Genomic DNA, 19479 nt, shown 5'->3' on the forward strand with positions numbered 1-19479 from the left:
AATATCCCAATAAAAATACAAATAAAACTAAACCATCCCCATGCTTCCAGCAAAAGCCCACTGAAGTGTGAACTGCATGTGTTTTAAAGCGACCTGGCCACAAATGATAGTTCAACAAAGTGGCTTATCACGTAGAAATTAACAGCAGTAAAATAATGTCTTGTGACCCCCCCCCCCCCCCCAATTAAATGACCCCTAAATTTTGGTTTTTCGATTTGATACTAGCAGGGATACTTGCAGCTATCTTAAGTGAATTTAGAGTGGCTCAATGGTTGTGTTCAGAAGGACGGGGGGTCAATAGGGTTATAGAAACTGTTAAGATGTTAAGAAGATGTTAAGATGTTGCTGTGCCATAGGTCCCATAGGGCCCTGCTGTAATGAATATAATTGAAGGTGCCACAATGTGGTACAACATTATACTGCACGAGATTGTTAGCAAACGTGCCGAGTAATCACGAAGCATTTAATGTGCACGTGGCAGAGAAATGCAGCGGGCACAGCAGTGGCTGGGGAAAAAAGGTTTCATTGACCAATCTAGGGGCACATGTTGAACTCAAAAGGGGAACAATTTCAAAGAACATTGGTGAAGGTAAAACAAAGTTGGAGGCCACGTGAATTGGTAGTGTAAGTTGAGAAAAGAATGATGTTCTTGTTGTAATTATTGGAATTTTCATTCAGTCCGTTTAATAATCTCTTGATTGAGTTTAGTATTTTTATAGGTCGCATGGAGAATAGTGATAAAAGGTAATGTGTTTTTAAATGTAAATACTTTAAAAGTTGTTTATCTCACCACGGAGAGACAATGGGCGAGGTTGCCGAGGATGGCCCTTAAATGGAATCACCGCAACGGGTTAATTGGGTGATGCCAATCAACGGCAATTGTTCGATTAACTTAATGAGGAGGAGGAGGAGGGTGGTGGTGGTAATTACGTGACTGTGAGACGTGCTGGGCCAGGTGAATGTGTGCTGGGTTAGGGATGGTGGGAGTGTGTGGGGGGTACCGTTTGCAAACCCTTATAAGTGCCCTATCTTATTACAGACCAAGTCAGACCTTATTGGTCACCCCGTGCCCCTAATAAATATCAACATTCATACTACAAAGTCCCATCACAAGGGAGAAACACAGACACATTTTCTTGCCTGTATTGAAACGGCTGTTTCCATGTAAAAGAATATGGCTAAACCGTATGGAGCTATGCGTTTGGGGGGCACTGAGCCCCCTATCTATTATGTCGGCTCGCCATGTCGCCAAGGGTTTCCATGGGGATTTAAAATGTAACCCTGCCAAGTTTGGTGGCGATAGCTTTAACGGTGTGGATTTGTAATCGGAACAGATAGATTTTAATTTTATATATACATAAAAAGATAACAGATTGATTACATTACACATCCATTGATAAACAAACATTATGACGTTTTACAGAATTACATTGGGGGGATCACAATACATCTGGACCACTCTGAACAATAACATTCGGGGTTGTTAAGATGGTCGGTTCAGAAATGGAGGAACCGGTAACCGATTCCAGCGCAATTTAATAATGAACGCACTCATTGAAGCTTACGCCTACTCTTTCAATTGATATAGAAAACTGCAGCGGCGGGAGATAAACTAAAACTTAAAAAAAACATGTTTTACCAAGTAAGGCCCACTAAGCTATGTAGTTCTCTGAAGCTACTTGGCCTATAACTGATAGCTCAACGAAGCGGCTTATCACGTGGAAATGTATAAAAGTTTGATGTTAATTCTAAATGTGGAGGGAGAGACCGGAGGATCCTGAGAAAAATCCACACGACCACGGGGAGAGAGAGATGCAAACTCCAAATATACAGCTGCAGGCGTCATGGTCGGTGATTGAACCCACGACCTCCTGTGTACCAGGCGAGGTAGTTGGGATCATTGTGCCAAAAACTACACAACAGTGGCTCCCGTTGTTTCTCAGTCAAAATTGTAAAACTGTTATTTTTAGTTGGGAAGCAACTCTATATTGTACAGACTTGATTCTGTGGGGGGTTTGAGGGTGAAAATCTGATACAGTATCTCAAATCTGGAGTGGAGGGCGTCCACTAGAGGGAGCTAATAACATTTTTTAAAATATAATTCTGTAAAGAATTCTAATAGAAACATAAACCCATTTAAGGAATTCAACTTTACGAATCTTCTTGCTTTGCAACTCTTGGATGGGTTCCGTATTTGTGTCTATATTTTTAATTGCCAGGAATTTCGTTGTGCGGCAAACCGGTAACCGGTTTTGAACAGGTGTTTCCTTCTCATTCGGTTCCCGGCAATGCTCGACACATCTTTTTCGATAGATGAATAAATACCTTAATCTGTACGTCTCAAAAACCTCTAGGGCACTTCCCGACAAGGTAGAAAGCTGACATTTGGTACATAGGTAGCTTTTAGGGCACAAACAACAGGAAAAATCTGGAAATCCGAGATTGTTAATTTTACGACCCCCAAATCTCGATTTTAATTGCCCCATAAACGTGTTTGTGCCTGGTGTCATTCAGAAACCGTTCAAAATATAGGATTGTGGTTTTTTTTTCGTTTGATCGAACGTTCAACAGCAAATAAAATTATATCGAGAACCATTGTTCTATATTTGATTGTTTTTAATATATTTCGGATTCAAGCGGGTTTTAACGAAAAAATACGCATTTTATTACGTTCAAATCTGAATAATTGTTCTGGATGACTACAGTCGCACACTGGAGAGTTTTTACGTTTCCATTTGTGCATCAGTTATCCGCATTTGCCATGGTTTGTACGGATACCATCTAGGGTGGACCAAGCTAATGAACTTCGTGGGAGATCAAACCCATGGATCTTCGGCGTTGGGTCTTTCACGATCGGTAGATTAGCCGACATAGAATAACCAAATAAAAACTCTTGTTTCCTCTCTTCCCACGTGTGCCGCTGGACGGGAGGTGATGACTGGGGCTTGGTGACGTCACATGCATCATCTTTGGGGGAGGCAGTGGTGGTGGCCGTCATTTGAATTGGGGACTGCTATAATCGATATCACATTTTTTCGTGGCTGATTAATAGGCTCAATCGAAAGCAGGAGAGAGGGCATACGTTTGGAACCCGTCTTACTTTCCAATGCGTCTTGCAATCCGGAGAATAGTCATGAGTTAGTGGTTGCTTGGAGTAAAGCAGAGCCAGTTTGTGTGACTTTTCTTTTACAGTCCTGTATTGCGTTTGTCATATTTTGTGGGACCCAGGTCACTCTTTGGAATTACTATATACTCATCTGTTGAGTTCTCACCTGGGTAAACATTTAAACTGGAATGTCGCGGGTGGTGCTGTGTGGCGAGGTGGAGGCGTGTTGGTGGATCACGCTCGGACGGGCGTGTTGGACGAGAGAGAGAGAGAGAGCTGCGGCCAAAGTGGGGCAAGTGGAGACACACTCTCTCGTGCTGCCTGTAGGAGGCGGCACAACACTGGGAACTTAAATACACCGTCCTCCGTGTCTCCACGTACAATCCTCTGCTACATTGAGGACGAGATCTCGGTAGAAATCCATTCCTGCCACCCCTTTGCTGCACACTTCCTCCTGTTGCCCACAACGTAGCCACACAGGCTATAATACATCTTTTAGGCACGATGGTCGCCCATCCAAGCCTCCACTCTGGTATCACCAAAGCAGACCACGGTCGATTGAGATACATTTGGTGAGGTAAAGTGTGGGTAATCTCACTTCTTCCATCTCCATTGGTATCCACACAAACGTGTTCTGTTCCATCGGTGTGTTGGCCTTCTATACATTTCAACGATCAGCATGTGTGTGACGTTTTGTGTCTCATCAGAAGAGTCAGGCTTGCTGTGCACATAATGATGGTTTAAGTAACAACAGGTAATGTTTCAGCCTTTCATCAATTCACTGCTGGAGTTGTTGAACATATTTCAACGCGTTGCTCAGTGCGGGTTGGTGGTGAAGAGGGTACCCTGGACTGTTTCAGATATTAATGTAAATGCTTACCCCGAGCTCTGAATACTCTGATAGTGCGTTATTTTTGAGTTGTACACCTTTTGGCGTCATCTGGTCCAACACCATGTGACACTAGGCTCTAAGAAAAGCTGTCTCGAGTGTGGACCAATCAACTTCAAGGACAGTGCATATCATTATTAGAGTTGTTCCTTTTTGTTTGCATTTTGACTGCTTGTGTTGTGGTTATTGCAAACATGACCCCTTGTATAAAGGTGTCAGTTTTGGTGCCAGATAAAAGGGTAAAAACCTATTACTATACTGTTTCAGATATCACTGCCCATTTATGAAAGCCATGGCTGGGAATCTAAACCAGGTAGCTGAGTAAAAAGCTCAGTGCGTGAAGCACCACATTCTGGTGAACCAGATGGCTATTGTCGACAGCAGTTCCTCCAATTAGGTTTGTGGCTAGGGTGAAGTAACCCTTCAATGTGTCATCTTTCTCGAGGAAACTTAGCTTTCCCTCAAATCAAATATACAGTTCCCCCCCAAGCGAATTGGCCAATTAACTTAATATTACAAATGGAGGTCATTCTCAAATCAAGAGGCTTGAGCTTTAGGAGGCATTTATGTGGAAACAACTCATGATCGTACACCTTGACGTGAGATTCACAAAGTACTGTACCCACAGCATACTCCCGTAATTTAATGACAGCCTTGCCAAGTGTATTGAGGTACATCGAGCCTTCCCGAACACCGGAAAATAAAAAGCCTTTAACTTATCAGAAGACGCCCATTGACATTATTGTTGCGCGCCTTGGGGGCCATCCATAAATGACGTCACGCAATTTTTGACGATTTTTTACCCCCCCCCCCCTTCGTCACAAAGCGTCACAAAAAGTCAGACCCCCCCTCAAATATGACGTCACAAAGCTCTGCCCCCCCCCCCCCAAATAAATAAAACATGCTTCAAATCGCTTTTAACTATTGTCATTGTAGTGCGTATTTAACGTGGCGTCGCACTCTGATGTTGTGGGAGAAAACATTTATTAAAAACTCGATTTAATTAAGTAGAACGTGTTGTCTATATTTATTTAAAGTTGCGCATTTTGATGTGATGTCACATTTCTCAAACCCCCCCAACGCATCGTCACAAATGTCTGACCCCTCCCCCCCCCTAGGTGCGTGACGTCATTTATGGACGGCCCCATGTAACCTGAGCGATTGTGGCTATGCACGTGGATTGTAACCCAGCACTGCAGGCGAGGGTTGGTGGATCACACGAACGACGTGGAACTCCCTTCCTCTGTGGGCGTCGAGGTGCCATGACTCTTGCTCGCCAGGAGAGGGCAGTACAGAGAGTGAACGTATCGCCAACTGCTTCCATCTGTACGAGGATGGAGTGTTTCCCCCTCGCGCGCATGGGTTTTCACCGGGCACTTCGGTTTTCCTCCGACGTGTATATGTAAACCCGTGGCCACAATGCATCACTCTTCTTGGCTATGATCTTCATCAAGAACATCGAGGTGGTTAGTAAATAAAATGTAATTATGGTAGTACTCTTGCGTTGTCTTCTTTACTTCCCCTCTGTCTCTTGCCATCTCTGCAGCACACGCACTCACTCTCTCGGGGCCACACACACACACAGGGGAACTACCAACAGCTGGTGTAAAACTTCAACCAAAGATGCCTTTAATTGCACGCTGGGAAGGCGCCAACAGCATCGGCAACTCCGTCAATGCCTGCAACCTGATTGCCTCGTCAAGATTCGACCTTGACAACTCTCCGTTCACCGCCTCTGTCCCCCCTCAATCGCTTCCCTGATTCTGAGAGGTAATCCGCTTACACACATGCCGGAGAAGGGGTGGAAATCTAGCCAGTTACCTGTCTGCCAAGGCCAATCGCACACAGAGTCAGCCACGCTGCCAATTCCCCTTAATATCGTCGACAAGGGACGCGATTATACGCACCGTTTATCATGAACCTCCCCAACCCGGTTACGTATAATGACTCATCATTAATTGGCTGAACGCATCTTCAAATAAGAGCCCAATGCAGGAACTCCTCCTTAAAAAGTGTCCTGCGACTGACTCAGTGTGGCTTTCCTCGGATGAACAAGTAGGCTTTATTATTGTTTTAGAATGCAGTGTTCCTTGCACATGGACATTGCCAACGCTTGGTGCGCTACTGAGCCGTCTCGCCCGCATGCATCGTCGAGCGGCGGACGATGATGCGTGTTTGTGTTGTAAACTTACGAGTCGATACATCTCACCAGACTTTCATTTGATTGTTGTTTTAGTATGCATTCGGTCATGCATATAGGTAACTGGTTATCTAATACGTGTACAAAATCGTAGCTGGAATTTGGCAAATGCGTAGTTAAGTCCAAGGTTATAACAATAAAACATTATCGAAAACTAATTCATTGAGATTGGCCCCCCATTAATTGCATCCTGGAGGTTAATGTTTTACTCGTTCAGTCAGCCTACATTTCTAAACGTAAATCGTAAAACAAAGATACATATTATCAGCGAAAAAAGCAATTCCCCTCCTGTTGAGTGTGACTCAGACCAATACAAAATAATGGCCACAACTTGCTACCAGGGACTAGTCCCTGATGCGACTACAGTGTAGCTCTGGCACATTGAAAAACATTAACAACATTTTAATGGAAATAGGGTTGGTGTGTCTTCCCAGAGGGACTATGTTGAATAAGAGCAAGGTAGGGGTAGGTCTTCACCCAGAGTTTGATTCGAATGAAGCCAGGAAACGATGGAAGAAGATGGGGGGAAGGAAGAGCAGCCTGGTCATCATCGAGGGGTTGGAGTGAGTGATAACAAAACGGGATTGGGGTGAATGAGGTGGACGGGCCGGCTCTTTATTGAGAACTTCGATCACGTGTGGTGGAAGAAGACGGTGCTGAGGTGTTTTCAAGCTGTAAGAAGTTGACCAGGAGAGGGATGTGGGCTTGTGCTGAAAGTAAAACGCAGCAGTTGAATGAAGGGGCAATTATTAATTGAAGAGTAGAAGGTTGTGTTTAGTTCCATTAAAGTGAAGGGGTAAATTGTGTTGTAAAGATTGAGTGCAGGAGATGTGGTTGTCGTGAGGTGTAGGGTAGTAGTTGTGGGCCAGTTAAGAAAGGTTGAATGAAGGGGAACAGTTGTGGACCTGTGGTTAAATAGGATAGTGCTCTATATGTGTATAATACCAGTTATTAAACCAGGAAAGCCTCACTGAGTCTCAAAATTATTTTAGCAAGGATTTTATCTTTGGATGTTTGAATAATTTCACGAACAATGTTGTGGCATGTGGAGGAAAACCAGAAAACCCAGAGAATGCCCACATATAGGAGAGGGTGACACTCGGCACTGCCATCTTCTGGCCACACCTCATTGCCCCATAGCCACAACACTTGGAAAGCCCTGGTGGTCGCCCATCCAAGTACTACTGACTTAGTCAAAGGATGTGGTTTACCGAAAGGTAGTGGTTGAGTATTAGGATGTTGTAATGAGGTGAAGAAATTGTGGGGCTGTGGTGTGGTGAAAGAGTAGGGATCCTGGTCTTGCACGTGCGAATGACTTTATAGTTGATGGCTGTGGGGGTTAAGAAGCTATGAGAGCCCATGGAAGTTATAATTATTTGGGTGGGTCGAAACTTGTCCGCACTTCCAAACCCAAGCCTCCCATGTCTCACGCATTCAGCCTGTCTCTGGCTCTCACATCAGAAGTACTGATTCTCGTGAAATCCACGTGAGGAGAAGAATCAGTATTTTTGATCCAGCCGGTGCAGACATTCCCCCACGTCTCTCCGTCCACAATGTTCAATCTCATTGCACATCTCTGAACTGGACCAGCGACGTCAGCCCTCGGTTAGTAGTTGAGTTAAGAAAACTCACGATGAGGAGAATATAAGTGTCAGTGCTGTGTTTGAGTGAAGGGATAGGATGGAGAGGATGGGATGCGGTGAAGTGATGAGATAAGAGAGCGATGTGGTGGCACATAGAAAGGAATGTGACGGAGCCCAGACATGTGGGATGGGTTAATGTGATCAAGGGATATGAGAGGATGAGATAGAGAGAGAGAGGGAGATTGAGTGGCATACATACATTGAACGGGAGAGAGGGATGGAGCTGAGAGAATAGGACAGGGTGGGATAGAGAGGAATGTGATGGCACGGAGAGAGAGAGAGGAACAAATGGAATCTAGAGGAGGAACGGAAGCGCTGTTCAACATTGGGATTCGTGCCTTAGGTAGAGATGGAGTGAGGAGGGGGGGGGGAGTGAGGGGTGGGGGGGGAGCGCCACACCCTCCCCCCACCGCCCCCCCCCCTGCGCGCATGCGCAGTGCGCTCCGGAAAGGCTCGGCTCTCACCCAGAGCGGAGCGGCTGTGGTTGCGGGCGGCGGCGTCGTCAGTCCGCTGCTGCTGCACCCAAAGCAACCACCACCACACACGCACAACAACCACAACCACACAACCACCACACTACTACAAGCAGTGCAAGCAGTACAGCCAGCGGAGGGGTCGGGGTGGGGGGGCCCTGGCAATGCGGACGGCGCGGAAAGTTTGTCGGTGAGGACGGGGAGAGCGAAGAGGAGGTGGAGGAAGAGGTGAGTGAGTTGCCTGAGGATGTTCATCGTGAGTAGCAGCAGCAGCTACATCGTCGTCTTCGTAATTTGTTACCATCAGCTGTATCAACCTCATCATCACCATCACGGTGTTATCATTCATCTGATGATTTGTGTGTTTTTTGTGCTGCAGCTGCAGTATTGTCATCCAGAGCAGCAAAGGCAGTAATCGTGATGGATTAATGATCGTGGTTGCGTCGTGATGATATCGTGTTGATGTGTAACCAACCTGGTTATTGTTTGTGAGGAGTAAAATCACGATCTGTGTCACCACCACAATCACCATCCCGTCGTAGTCATCATCGTCGTGTTGCATTGCCGTGTTCCACATAGTCACTGTTATATCGTTACCTTCATCATAATCATGTTCAGTTTTCACCATAATCGTTATCATCTTTTACTGCCATATTTGTCGTCGGATTTAACATGTTAGCATGCGATTTCACATTTTATAATCGTTATCTTTTACTGCCATATTTGTCATCAGATTTCACATTTGAGCATATTCATCATAACCACATTGTTTTGTAATAACCCCACTGTTGCCATATTTAATCAGTATCAGCATCATCAATGTTTCACCACCACCATCAAGGGCATGATGATGATGATATCTCGACATCACGTTGCATGTGAATGTCTTCAGCAAAGCTGAATGTGTGCTGGCTGGAATGAGACTTTGACAGACAGCACGTGAACACGTGCACCATCAGATCAGTTCATCGTACATTCATCATGTTGTGCGACACCAAGAGAGAGAGACCCTCCTTGTAACGACTTGCACGGAAGAAAGTGTTGTTTAAAACACAGGCAGACACCGTGGTTCCCGTGCAGGGGGACGCCTTTAAAACGAACATTTTGCATTGACTAGCAACAATGCACAAAGGAGGAACTGCACATAGGTGCAGAGAGGTTCGACAAAATCACAACCATTGTCCCATCGAGGATGAGTCGTGTCCAAAACACAAGGGGGGTGGGGGGGGTGTGTGAAACAGTGCTGGTCCAGGAGATTTGGAGGCAGCAGAGGGGACAGAATATTCATCACAATAGACCCGCAATAAGCAGCATTGCTGATGCGTTGTGGGAGCGGCCTGTGTTATAGGACCAGGCTACAGTCTACATTATAGACTGCCAGTACACTCACTCCGATTAGAACCAAGCTACAGTCTACATTATAGACTGCCAGTACATACACTCCGATTAGAACCAAGCTACAGTTTACATTATAGACTGCCAGTACACTCCGATTAGAACCAAGCTACAGTCTACATTATAGACTGCCAGTACACTCCGATTAGAACCAAGCTACAGTCTACATTATAGACTGCCAGTACACTCACTACGATTAGAACCAAGCTACAGTCTACATTAGTGGCTTTTTGTTATTTTTATTTAATTGCATTATTTTGATTCACTTAATTTTTTTTCTATCTGCGTGACGTTACCGAAAGAACCAAGAATACGAAGGCCTGTGTTATTGTACAGTGTTGAAGTGTGTCTACAATGGGCCACGACAGCTGCCAAGGAGCTGCCGTGCTGTGTCACGGCCAGCTTTGTGTCTCGCTGGCCCCACGGCGTTCTCTCTCCACGTGTGCAGGGCCCGCCGCAAGAACAGACTCCACGTGGGGAGCGATCACGCTCGGGGGTGATCAATCGGGGTGCGACCAAATCGCTTCTCCCTTGCCCCCACCCCCAAACTAAACAGTGATGCAATGAATTTCCGTGGCTCCGGATCGCGACTCGGGTCTTTAAAAACAAAAACTCGGTTATTTTTACGTTGGGGTGAATGTAGCGGCTTATGTTTGCTACAGTGAATTCATCAGATACAACCTACCCACCACGTGTTGTTTCTGACACACGCGATTATAAATGTATGTTCAGTCGACTCAACGATGAGAATTGATACTAGTCGTGCCTGATCGCCTTGGGCACGGGTCTCGTCAGTTTTACAATTACAATATATCCACACTGATCATGTTCATACATACTCTATAACTTTCCATATAATATTCACATCGTTTTGTTGCTGGCAGAAGGAACACCACAATACCTTTTGCTTGATATGCTCATGGAGATGATCGACTCATCCTGCAAGTTGACACCCAGATCACCAAAGTCAATATATATGGGAGAGCTGTCAAAAACGTGGTGCCGCAAAACCACCACATCGCGGGTCCATGGAGCCAGAGTTGTTAAAGCAGAGTGGGGCTGTGTACAGTGGCTTGGGTAATCTGGTAGGCAGCGCCTAGCGAGATTGGGTAGGTGGCAGTGCGTATCTGCTGACTTCACAATGTGTGTGTCGGTAGGGCCCTGGCTGTAAGGCAAGGCGTGTGTCGCTGTCACCACGCCCAGTGCCAGCAAGAGAGAGAGAGGCTGCTGTGCTTGTGTCCAGATCCCCCACACGCTGACTGTAAACAATGCGAGCGAGTAAAACGCGGCGCTTTTGATGGGCGTAGGGCGACAGGGGTGTTGCGATTAGTGTAAAGTGCTCGAGCTGCTGACGATTGACTTGAGATAACGAAATGGCATGCGCTGTCCTCCCTGGTCCGAGATAAGTTCCGTGTGCATCTCGACGTGATGATGCCAGAAAAAAAGGTCACGTAGTTTAAGTGGTTTGGAAATGTCAAGCAGCAGAGCAAGTTTAGGGCGATTGCAAATATATAGCAATGTGATTTCCGCTGCTTGACTGCACGTTAATTACATTGATGCATATTTCGTTGATAGTGTTTTGATTTCTGTAAACTCCAGACAAAGCATTACCGTTTTGAGATGAATCAAGGTACCAAATTGAGTAAGTAGATGAAGGTTGATCGTCAGTCACTGTAGGCATGTTCTCTTGCCAAATTGTTAAAATTAATTACCGAAAAGCAGTAGGGTGATATGGATGTTACATTTCTGTCTGCTGGTGGTGACGTAGTCACAATGCAATGTTTCCGGACTCCACCTATACGTTCACACAATGAAGAGTAAATATGCGTTTTGCTGAATCATAATAGCTGCAGTCCGTAAGAAGCAACACTTCAAATAAACGACATGGTTAACGTTGGCGTGTCCATTGATTTTGAAATGGGAGTGGCACTGTTTAATTTTAGAGGTCAAAGTTATTGAGTATTCTTAGTATTCTCAAAGCTATATGGCAACGCCTAATAGTGGCAGTTGAGTTAAAATGGCACTTTAGGTCACGTCACGATATTGTCTCGTTACGTTGTGCTTATTCATTCGCATTTGGTCATTCCTGGTAAGTGTTTAGTTTGAAAGCACACTTGTGTGTTTCTGCAACGATATTAATGGTTTGTTTATGAACAGACACTGACATTGGCAGTTTTTATTGTGGATATATATTTATGCAGTCTGTCATTTAAAAATGTGAAAACACTCCATGTAAATAACACATTATTGTGTACTTGTTGTTGCTTGTACAGTGAATTGGTTGGTGAAAAAAGAGTCATGGAAATATTATTTTAATTTATCGAATTATTTAAAGTTCATTGGTGAGTTGACCCATCACCTTGTGAATGTCTCATGACTAGCGTTTAAATGTATTGCCATCTCTATTTAACCTGAGCAAATGATGTCACAAATTCCTCTGTAGAACACAAATTCAGTTCATTTGCCTATTGGCCTTATGGAAGAAAGTTTAACAAGAGGATTTGTTGAAGCTGATACTCTGGAATGGTTTAAACATTCTGGATTTCATTAGCAGGGCCAGGTCTTGTTAAATAAATGCTGTCACATTTCCAGATGTTATTCTAAAGAACCATCCACTTAAGCTGTGAGGTCCATTCAGCAAAACACAGCAAAATTGAAAAAAATGCATCGTGAACGGTTACAAAGGATCTTGAGTACAGCAACAGGAACAGACAAAAGTGTTCCTCGGGCATTGTTCCAAATGCAGTGTTATAACAAGAGAGTACACCTTTCATTCACCTGCTAATTAGATTCCATTGTTTAAATTATAGTTAAAAAAAACATAGGCTACAAGATTAAGAAGCCGGTATTACATGTAACTTTTGATCGAATTGTATATTTGTGATATAAATTTTTTATTTGAAATTATTTTACAGTGGCATTGTTGAGGTTTATTAACAAACTTTCTATACAATGCCTTGCTTTGGCAGGCCCTAAACGATTCATTTTCACAAAATTCCCAAAGTAATTATATAGAGTGGCTTACTCAGTCATATATTGAGTCCAACAATGTTGAAGTTTTTTTTTTAAGGATGAAAGGGATCAAGTAATCTAATAAAATCGGCTGCCACATCACAATGTTGCTGAAACATCACTGTGTGATGCATGAAACGGCTGTTGTTGCTCATCTTCCTTAATCCTGCCCAACTCCAGATAACCGTGGACAATGCCACGCATTGTCACCTAATCGTGCACCCTTACTGTATTTCTGCTGCCGATGTGCTTCACAGCTCCGGAACAGTTGGCCCTCTGTTGCTTGCTTTCCCTATGATGTGTTGTGCTTCCCTTTCCTCTCTTGCCCTGCAAAATGCATGGTGTAATGATTGAATGGGGCCGATGGGGAGGGGATTTGTTTCCTGCGAAGCCTCTAATCTCACCCATGCAGCTTCCATGGAAAGGGGGATTGACAGCAACACATGGGTGTAGTAGCGTGCCCGCTTTGGCCGTTTGATGCGGACACTCGGAAAGGATGTGCCTTGTACTCTGTGGAAGAACACTGGCAGAAGCATGTCAACCATGCAAGGGAATGTGCTTACAACACAATGCGGCATGTCCCTAATTGATTTGTATCTCTGACCGACTCGACCACTAGATGTGTGTGCTAATTGTCACATTAATAAAAATGCACGTTTCGCAATCACATGTATGCATGTTGAACTTGTTTCGCACATTACGTAGCCAACATTGCCGATTGGAGGTGCGTGGGAAGGACAATAAAATAAAACACAAAAAGCAGTCGTAAAGAAATGACTTTTCAATCTAGATTTAAAGTGGATAGCTCCAGTGGATTCCTAATATCGGAAGGGAGAGCATTCCAGACGGCTGCAGAAGCGCATCTGAAAACGCGCGATGCAGTGACCGCCTTTGCTCGATGGCTAGCCAAAAGCTGCTGCGGGGATGACCGGAGTTTTGCGTGATGGTTTATACTCTCCTTTTGTCAAGCCACTGCTGGATGAGTGCCTTTCCATGCTGTGAGGGTCCATGCGGGTTGGTGAAAGCAGGGATCACAAGCTGAAGCTTTGTACAGTGCAACAATATATATTTCGACACCACCTCTGCTGACAACATAGCCATGCAGCAGCCTTTATTACCTGTTTTATGCATAGTGGCCTCCCTTCCAAGTACTCTACAGGCTCAGCTCTGCTTAACTCCCGAGATCTGGTGAATTTGGTTGCATTCTGGGTGATTTAGTAAAAATAATGAAAGAATGCAATTTAATTTTGGATGTATAGATTAAATAATTGCACATATCAAAATTGTTATACTTCACAAAAGGGGAATTACATGCAAACGTGTTCTTCAGGCAGACGAAATAGATGTTAACTCCCTCGCCTGGTATACTGGAGGTCGTGGGTTCAATCCCGACCCTGACATCTTTATATTATGAGTTTTTTCATGTTCTCCCCGTGATCGCGTGGATTTTTCTCTGGATTCTCCGGTTTTTCTCTCCACATTTAGAAACATACGTTTAGAGTATTTGGCTGCTATAAATTTCCACATGATAAGCTGCTTCGTTGAATTATTATTTGTGGCCAGGCCACTTCTGGAAAAGAGCTGTACAGCTCAGTGGGCCTTACCTTGTAAAATAAATAATAAATGTTTAGTTTAGTTTCTAGTTTAATTAAGGATTGATCCGAGAGAGGAGAGGAATCCGATGAGAGAGGTAGTGGGCTGGAAGGGAGTTTAAACTTGACCTATGTACATGTTTCCAAGAGGGAAGTAATATGATGAATATACTTCATAATCACGACAAACATGTTACTCTTGATTTTAAAAAATATATATACTTGTCCATTATTCTGCTTATACATTAAGGACTGAAGCTAGAACATGGACGGGCAATGCTCCAAAATTCATCAGCGAAAATTTCCAACATGCAGGTTATTAACTTGAGAGGGTGCGATCAGACCTGGGGAGTTGCCAATTTTTTTATGGAGGAATTAACAGCTCGGTCGATCGACACTTGAATGCCATCTGCAAGAGAATATTGAGCGAATACCCAAGAGCCCGCAAAACAGTGCAAGTTTGGACAAGGCGAAGAGACAGGGTGGGGATTGCATGCCCTTCACCGCCAGTTGTGGGAAACAAAAAAAAACTCTGTATGAGACTGTTCTAGCAAGAAAGCATTAAATACGATACTTCAGCTAATATAATCTAATATGCCAAGAACTCCTTTCTTATACATTAATTTTTGTGGTAATGGAGAATAACAATAGTGAGTTCGTTTAGATTATCTACAATGATAATTCGACCTATATGTACCAGCAGTAGTCTTGTGTTTCCGTGTTTGATATTCCTGCCAAGTCACACGCATGATGTAATGCAGGCGCACCCCATGTTAAAATTATTACAATAAAAGTAAAATAAACTGCTTTCTTGCCTTCTCTCACATGTCTCTGCAAAAGAGATGGAGGCGAGTGTTGACAGGAGCATTACAGTTCGCAACATTCTGGACCAAACAGAGGATCAGAACTTGATGCCAGTGTCGTTTTGCGTGCGACAATGAGCATGTCACACTAAGTAGCACAGGGCTTCCTAATTCACAGTGGCAATTCACGGTGAAAACCGAAGAAGTGTTCACTTTAACTCTTGTGAAAGCACACGTGCATTGGTAGGTTATTTGGCTATATCTAGATAACATTCCTCACAAGATTCTGTGCTCCCTGGCAGATGCAGAACTAAGGCATGTAGCCAGCCACCTTACTCTTTGAAAGTCTTTGTATTACTCTTGAAAATTATTTTTTTTTATACTGGTTGAGAATCACATGTTGGCATAGGTCCATTAAGCTATAGAGCTCTGCCAACATGAATCATGGCCATTTCTTGTGCGGACGATCCGAATTACGGAACTCCGACTTTACGGAAATGCCCCCATAAATCACGTTTAACTAAAAATTCCAATACAGTATGCGGACATTTTTGCGTTAGTTAATTAAGTGCAAATAGTGCAGCACGGTAAGGTTGGGGATGAATACCGCGGAGCGAGGCGTAAGCCCTGCTCTGCCTTACGCCTCGTACAGAGCGTATGTTCAGCGATATGATAGGGTAGCGATAGAAAACGGACGACAACCCAATGGAGTACTGAGAAAAAACGGTAGGGGAGGCACAACCATTTCCGGCTATGGGATTTCATCTTGATATTGGGGAAAAATTGTTCCGTTTCCGACATACAGAAAATCCGGGTTATGGATTGTTCTTGGGAACCGAACCCTTCCGTAACCCGGGGACTGTTTGTACCTCGTACCTTATCTATGGTCCAGGTTTATATTTTTACAAATCTTCAAATGTGTGCAATGCTTGACAATTTAACTAAATTTTCAAATGAGAATGATTGGAGAATGCAATGGGGTGTGAGGAATGGGGTTTAGAAAGTCCTAGTTTAAAACCACAGCATGGGCACAAGTTGGGAATACTTGTGACAACATCCTGGCCAATTGGGAAAGAGGGGTTTTAATTTCGCTGCCTCAGGCCATGCAAAGTTTAGAAAGGGCGAGCAGTGTTGAATTAATACACGTGGTTTCACATTATTAAATTAAAGTACTAGTATTAAAAAGCATTAGGTACGACTGAACAGCTGAATTGCTCAAATGACATGTGAATGAATTCTTGACATTTTACAGGAAAGTCTTATGAGAATGTTATTAAAATATAAATGTTTATGCTCTCAAAAGTGTCCCAATAAGTAGTTACCTGGTCTCTTGGGAATGAGTTTGAGGTCATTGATATCTCCACAGATGATAAACCTAGTGCCTGACAAAAGCTTTGATATCTGACATTGTCAATATCCATATGAAAAACTTTACTTGTTACCAGTTGTCAGCACTCATCCATTGTGTTTTCAAGATTTAAATGTATAACTGTAATATTTAAATTGTGTATTCACCAACCCAAAGCTTGAAATGAATGATTGACATGATTTGAAAATGAAAATTCAACCATCATGCCAACAACAATAGTGTTTATGTGTGTTCACGCAACTGCATTCAAACTTGAACACGGTGAATTATTTGCGATGGTGGGAATGGGCAAACTATGGCCCTGAAGTCATAGCTGTATTCATTTGATGTAACACTGGAAGCAAAGTCATACTATGCGAAGCCAAATGAATAAGGTCAGCCAGATGTCTATGCCGAGGTTTACTGCATGTGTCCCGCACATGCATCTTTCTTTGGTGCAGCAAAGAGCTAATTTAACAAACTTGTTCTGGTAGTTTACACTGCAAAAGGTATGGTTGTTTTTTAATACCTTTAATCAAACATAGGCAAGAAGACGGATCTTTGTGTTGGTGTCCTGAACTTGTTTCACCGTGGCCAGGCAGTGTTGTTTGTCCAGGTGACGCAATGTGAGCCTACTCCCTTTCTCCGTGACGCTTCTTGACTCCTCACAAGGGCAAACTAAACACCACACTCCATACTCTTTGGAGATAGAATATTAATAGATCACGACGTTTCGATCGCGACACAAGCAATCGTCATCGAGTGAAGCAAACACAGCAGGAGAACTGCAGTCGTGATCTATTAATTTTCTATCTCCGTGTCTTTGCCGAAAGAACCAAAGAGTGGATTCCTGCAGTTACGAAAGCTTCAAATCAAGATTAAACACACTTCCTTCCAACCTGCAGTGGTGGTGGGTGTTGCCCTGCAAGGGATTGTTGGTAGAATGTAAATGTTCTGTAGCAAGGCAAGTTGTTTACTAATTGCATTCAACTTTATTTACTTGATAGTAAAGTATAATACAGTACCACTTTTGTATGCAGCGAATCCTCGACTGACGAACACCCAACGTACGAACACCCCCACCTCGCACTTGCAAACTCAACCAGGGAACTGTTTTGTTCAGCGGGGCGATCCTTTACGAAGTTTACGAGATGTAACGAGTCAGCCTCTCGCGGGAAGTGAATGTTCGTGTGCGCGCTCATGCGCACGTGTGTGTATGTGGGGAGCGGTGGTGCAACGGTTAGCGCGCTATGCTACCAACCCGGCGACCCGAGCTCAATTCCAGCTCATGACCAACGATTATCTGAATGGGTCCTGGGCCTCCCCTAGGTCGACTCAGCCTCAAATGAGTACCTGGTGGGGTGTGTAAACATCGCCATGCCGGCCTTCATAGGCGCTTGCTAACAGCACTTACCCCAACAGTATGTTAAGGCTATATGGGAGTTCGTTGTCGTTGGAGTGTGTGTCTCTTGTGTGTGTGTCTCTTGTGTGTGTATGTGCGTGCATGCCCCATGCGTGTGTATGTGCAATTATGGCGACTCATTGCACCGCCTTTTGACAAGTAAGCCAGTATCAGGACTCGTGGTAAGGGAAATAAAACATGTTTTTCTATTTATTTTGTTTATTCACTATACAGTATTAAAGTATGACATATAAATGTGTAATATTTCTTCTTATGTAAGAGTTTAACAGTGCTTCCCTGTTTTGTTGAATTGCAACACATTTCATAATACTGACCTATGGGCATTTAAATATAGCACATTATTGTGTTCTGACTTGTGAACCGTTTGACTTACGAATGGGTCTCAGGAACGAATTATTTTCCTAAGTTGAATACTTGATTTGAAGCTTTCGTGACTGCAGGAATTACTCTTTGGTTCTTTCGGTAAAGTCACGTAGACAGAGAATAAATTAAATAATAGAATACGACGTTTCGATTGCAACACAAGCAAGCGTCAGCAGGTAGAAAACAAACCTATTAAACTTAGAAATACAATGCAATACAACACAGAGAGTCGGCTAACACAACAGTCAACATCCTACCTGGTTGATTACGTTCTTCCAAAGATTGCTAAATTTGAGAGAGAGGCAAAACACAGACACGGAGACACACAGACAGACACAGGCAGAGAGGGACAACACAGAGACACACATAGACACACAGAGTCTCTGTGTCTCTGTGTGTTAAAAATAACCTTATAGATGGTTTAATGTTTTATGTTCCGGTAATATGAATAATTATATCCATAATACAGTTTTTTTTGGGTGAGATCGCGTTAGTATATAAATGTGTCGTTAAACCCACCACCACCCGACACAGCCAATTAGTAAGGTTTGTCATGGAAACAGAACATGCCAATTCGTTAAATTTCCTGGTATTTGGAGAAAACCGAATATGTTTTATGACCGGGGGTTGAGGACTGGGTAGTCCATGGAAATGTTTGCATCGGCTGAGTGGTGCGCAGGCCTATAAAATTTGAGAAAAATTGAATTAAGGCAACAGCGATTGCTTGTATATATGGCGTATTGGGATAAGAGGTTGGTGTGAAAGTAATTCACTGTGGAGTGTGCATTTGACGATATTGTTTATGTGCGGTTGCCCTAATTACGCAGTGCACTTTGTGTCAGGGTTTGAGTAAGAGATAATGACAATTTTGGTCTTGAGCTGGCATAGCAATGTGCAAGTTTTTAATTGCAGAAAACTTCTTGGAGGTGTGTGACATTGGCACTCATCCAACATATGCGCTTTTTACCTTTTCTGGCTAATTAAATGGACGATCCTTGATGTATGCCACAGTAGCAGTGTGTGCCATTTTCTGTAAATTGGACGTTAAACACTTGTCGACTTCTGTTGCAATGGCCGGTTTGAGACTATTTTCATAATAACGATAACACTTTTTATTTATCCTTAAAAGCCTCAATGAGTCTTAAGACTGTCTCCTCTTCTGTGTTTAATCTCTCTCTTAAATTTAGCAATCTTTGGAAGAACGTAATCAACCAGGTAGGGTGTTGACTGTT

General features: G+C 43.5%; 1 protein-coding gene across 11 annotated transcripts in view; it reads left to right on the forward strand.

Moving 5' to 3' along the window:
* Nucleotides 1–8300: 8300 nt before the first annotated feature.
* MYO9A (myosin IXA) overlaps nucleotides 8301–19479 on the forward strand; it is a 178996-nt gene continuing 167817 nt past the window's right edge. For all 11 annotated transcript variants that reach the window (XM_078621208.1, XM_078621230.1, XM_078621243.1 and 8 more), the window contains exon 1: nucleotides 8301–8539. The gene's annotated coding sequence lies outside the window, so the exon portion shown is untranslated. The remainder of the gene's footprint in view (nucleotides 8540–19479) is intronic.

The sequence above is a fragment of the Lampetra planeri genome, chromosome 3, assembly GCF_965212315.1.
Source record: "Lampetra planeri chromosome 3, kcLamPlan1.2.h2, whole genome shotgun sequence".
In the NCBI taxonomy this organism is placed as follows: domain Eukaryota; kingdom Metazoa; phylum Chordata; class Hyperoartia; order Petromyzontiformes; family Petromyzontidae; genus Lampetra; species Lampetra planeri.